Genomic DNA, 4,563 nt, shown 5'->3' on the forward strand with positions numbered 1-4,563 from the left:
TCACCCAGACTCACTATAGAGAAGCGATACACCTTTTCAGGTTTATGACGAGCTTGAAAACACAAAGCTAACTCTGTTGTTCTACACTTGAGTTAAAAAAAAAAAAAAAAAAAAAATCTCTAAAGGGTTTTCTGGGTAAAAGTTTCAGATCTGAGCTGCAGTTGGAGCTCGGTCTGAAATGTCCCGATCTCTGTGCCTTTGTACAGTTCAGCAGCTGCGGGCAAACCTGAAGGAGAGGCTGAAGGTCTCATCGTGTTCTCTCTCCGTAGGCTGAGGCAGGTTTATTTTTGTAGGTGATTTCAATCGTTACCAAATGTGGCCTTTCCTCACGGCAAGGTGGGCTTCATCTATTAAAGGTGAAATTATAAAAGAAACTTAAAGGGTTGTGTGATTTGTCTTCAGTTTCAGTTGTTTACTCATTATTTTACTCAGTTTTACTAAGAATGTGACCCCATTCCTTTTGAATTATCTGAGCGTACCTACTTGTTCTTCAAATGGTTTCACTTCAGACTTTTTATTTACAAATAAGCCATGTTGTTCAGGGCTGTGGACAAGTATTTGTCCACTTCCTGATTTCTTTGGGGGTTTTTGTGTGTATTTGTCACACTTAAATGTTTTAGATCAGGGGTGTCAAACTCAATTGCACAGGGGGCCAAACCTCAAGGCAAACTTTAGGTCGTGGCCCAGTTAAGAAAAACATTCATTGAACACACTAAAACAATGTTTTTCTTTAAAACATAAATATGAATAAAAACAGACAGGAATATAATTCAAGAATAAATAAACTTAAAAAAATAAACTTTAACTTTAAATATTTTGCTCTCCATAAAAATATCCTGTCAAAATTATGCAAGTTAGAAATATGAATGTGCTGCCAAAACCCCAGAAAAAATAAATGAAAACATATACAAGGTTCGAGCCGCATGCAGACAGAGCTGGGGCATTGCTTCAGGAATGGAACTAATAAACTCTGAAGACCATCCAGTGTCGTGCTTTCCCTTGAGTGTCCCATTAGAATGCAGCTCCATCTGAATCTGCACAGGTGCAGTTTCCACGTCAACTGTAAATGGATTGTGAAGCAGCTCGAAATTCTCATTTTGTGCTTCAAAGTCACCAAAGCGCCACGCGAACTCAGTGCGCTCAGTTTATCAGCAAAGTGCGCATTTGTGAACACTGTTGCGCTGACTTTGTTCAACATTACTTGGCAACAGGGAAAGTCAGGCAAGTTGCACTGCTGCATTTGTGATAGCTTCACTTGAAAAGCCTTCATCGCATCATACATGCCATGTCCATGAACTGACAGATTTCCTTGCTGAGTTCAAAAACCCTATTGAGAATTTTTCCCCAACTCAGCCAACGGACCTCTGTATGATGGCATGTTGGCAAACTCTGAATCTATTTCCCACATAAAAGACTGAAATTGACGGTGATTTAAACCTTTAGCTCAGATAAAATTTACGGTTTGCGTCACGGTGATCATTACATGTTCCATTTTTAGGACTTTAGCACACAGCGTTTCCTACCGCGGTAAAGTGAGCCGTCATTTGTGAGCCGCGGTCAAGCCAGCCGCCTCTTATCCGCCACATAAATTTCCTTGCGCTTTTACACCAGTCTTTACGGTAGCGCCTTTTCGCTTTATATCCCGATTGAAAGCCTAGACCCGCGCGCACGTGCACGCGCGAACAGTCACACACGCACGCGCGCACACAAATTACAATGGAACAGCCCAATAAAGTCAATACAATTATGGAAATGTCAGAAATTCATTAAAAATCATCCTTAATAGTTGAGGTCCAACTTTCAACACATTCCTTCTCCGGGACACCTGCTGTACCTGTGCGCCAAGTTTCATCCAGATTTACTGTAAAATTCTTCAGAAATTGCAGGGAACTTGTGTTCAGTTCAATACAGTCAATACACTACAATTTTGTCTATTTCAAAAATTCATTAAAATCATCCTTAGTAGTTGAGGTCCAACTTTCAACACTTTCCTTCTCCGGGACACCTGCTGTACCTGTGTGCGTTACTTTGGGGTTTTCTTGGTTGAGTCTCTCCACAGCAGCCAGGGAGGTGACAAACACCGCCGGCTGACAGTGAATCGTTTTCTGCAGCTCGTCCTCGGGGCCCTCCAGAGACAGCAGGTCGTAACCCAGGATCTTCTGGGCTACGGTGAACATTTCTTTAACGTTGGGGTATTTCAAAAGTCCTCTGCCCATGCCCACAAACTGGCTGCCCTGACCGGGGAAGAGGAGCACGGAGCAGCCGCTGGGGTCTTTTTTGGGTCTCCGCTGAGGCGCCGCGGCTGGCTCGCTGTTCGGGGGAGAAGCGGGGGCTTCAGCCGGAGGAGGGTAATCTCCACTGACTGCCACTGATGCCAACATGAGCTGTTCCTCATCCAACGACGTGTCTGCGGATGAAATAAGACGCACAGCCCGCCCGGACAAACTGTAATCACCGAAAGAGTCAACTTTGCTTGAATTCAACTCTGACATCTGCTCGGCATGACACCTCACAGGGAGACGCCATTTGTTTATACGGAGTTTATTCTCGTCTTCTTCCGGTTGACGTTCAGGCTCTTTCACGCTGCAGCGCCACCTCAGGTCAAAGTATGTAATGCTCTAATGTATCGTGTTTTTCTTTTCTGTGCTTTAATTTGTCTACAAAGTGAAAATAACTATAAGAGCTTTTAAGTATACACAGACATGCGCTTCTTAAATTTAGCTTAATTGGCTCCACAGGTAGGAAGTAAAAAAGTAAAAAAAACCTTCCTTGCTGTACTTAATTTTTACTCCCTACATTTTTAAACAAATATCTGTAGTTTCCACTCCGTATATTTTCAAAACAAACTCGTTACTTTGGGTTTAAGGCATTTGGGGGAAGTTAATATTTCACGTCACTGCAGACCTTCAAACAATGAGATTTGAGCCTAAACAGTGAAAGGCAGTCGCGTTTTAATCAGTAGAGGATGTCGCATAAAAAGAGATGAAAGAGCAAACCATGTACCGTAGTTTTGATTTATTTATTTTTAGCACAACACCAGAACAACCCCACGTGCCCATAATTTGCTGTACTTCAGAAAAAACGGAGTGAACATAAAAGGGAGTAAAATGTTGTGTCAGGTAATTTCAAATGCAGCATTTCTATCACCTCAACAAACACTGTGTCACAGTGTGTTGCTAGCTAAAGCTCCACGTGCTGTATTTCACAGGAAGAGAAAAAGTGAGAGCTAACTTCACTCAGAGATATAGAAAGAAAGAGAAAGAAACCAGGTTGTATTTAAAGGTAAGGACTGCTTAGTGATATTTGATAAAATGTAATTGTATTTTAACAGGGACATAAAGTGCTTGTCTTACTCCCTTCTTCTAGCTCGAAATTACTTGCCAAGTGGTAAGGACCGTTCATGGTCACACAGTGAGAACATTGGTGTTGACTATGAAGAGATAGGGTCAGACAGGGGAGGGGCCAGTCAGATTTATCAACTCAACCTCCTTAAAGCATGGAGAGAGGCTGAAACCAATCTCTGGTGAGCCCGGTTAAGGAAAGAGATGAGTTGGTGCCTGAGATGCCAAATTCCAACATCCTCATTCCCGCCATTGAGATAACACTCTCACACAGGCCCAGAGAGCAGATGTTGCTGCATTGCAGATGTGTTATACCCCCTGCCCAGCCGAATGACTCTCAAAAAGAAAATTTTGCAGAAAATCAATGTGATCGCTTGGATCACTGGAATTATCATCTCGATATCTCTTGTCCTTCTTTCATTTCAGACGTCTAATGCTGCCCAATGCTGGAGGACCTCCTGCTTTACCCCTGGCTCAGATAAACTCCTCTCTGACACAAACACACACGCATACTGAATTCACATCTTGCCATACAAATGTGATACAGTAACCAACTTTCTTTCTTTCAGAAAAAAAAAAATTGGGAGATTCAAAATTTTCCTCACAGTAATGTTTGCATCAGTCTATCAGATGAATCCCCTCCAAGTCCAACATTTACATCAGTTACAGTGATAATGCTTGGTGTCTACTTTCAGCCACCGCAGTAGAATGCCAGGAATGAATCTCATTGAAATTGTAGTTGCATTTGTTAATTTAATTGTCATGGATGATACACAGACAACCCAACAGCAAACAGAGGAAAACAATGGGCTTAAATACACAGAGGGATAAATGAGGGAATAAGACACAGGATGAGAGCACAGCTGTGAGAAATCACAAACAACAAGACCATGGGGAAGGAAAACTGAAAACACTAACATAGTCTAAGGAGCTTAGAAAGAAAACGTCTGGACTTCTTTAAGCTGCTTGAAGACGTTCAAGCAAAGTTTAAGTTCTTTTCATCCAAGAAGGTGAAACATCTTCAAGCAACTTCAAGTCCAGACGCTTTCTTTCCAAACTCCTTAGACTACGATGACCTAGATGACTGAGAACCTTCACAGACATGAAAACACTAACACAGCACACATGACTATCAAAGTAAAACAGCAAACAAGAGACTTTTACAAAGACACAGAGTTGACACAGAGACATGACTGACTGGGGAGACATTGGGGAACATGGA

At 42.1% G+C, this 4,563-nt stretch overlaps 1 long non-coding RNA gene across 1 annotated transcript; it reads right to left on the reverse strand.

Moving 5' to 3' along the window:
- On the reverse strand, positions 1 to 2,520 carry LOC120735915. The gene is made up of 2 exons (XR_005696374.1): positions 2,015 to 2,520; positions 1 to 1,834 (listed from the first exon to the last, which is right to left on the reverse strand). It is a non-coding gene; the product is annotated as an uncharacterized LOC120735915 (long non-coding RNA).
- Positions 2,521 to 4,563: the final 2,043 nt, after the last annotated feature.

The sequence above is a fragment of the Simochromis diagramma genome, unplaced genomic scaffold (assembly GCF_900408965.1).
Source record: "Simochromis diagramma unplaced genomic scaffold, fSimDia1.1 OVJJ01000816.1, whole genome shotgun sequence".
Lineage (NCBI taxonomy): Eukaryota > Metazoa > Chordata > Actinopteri > Cichliformes > Cichlidae > Simochromis > Simochromis diagramma.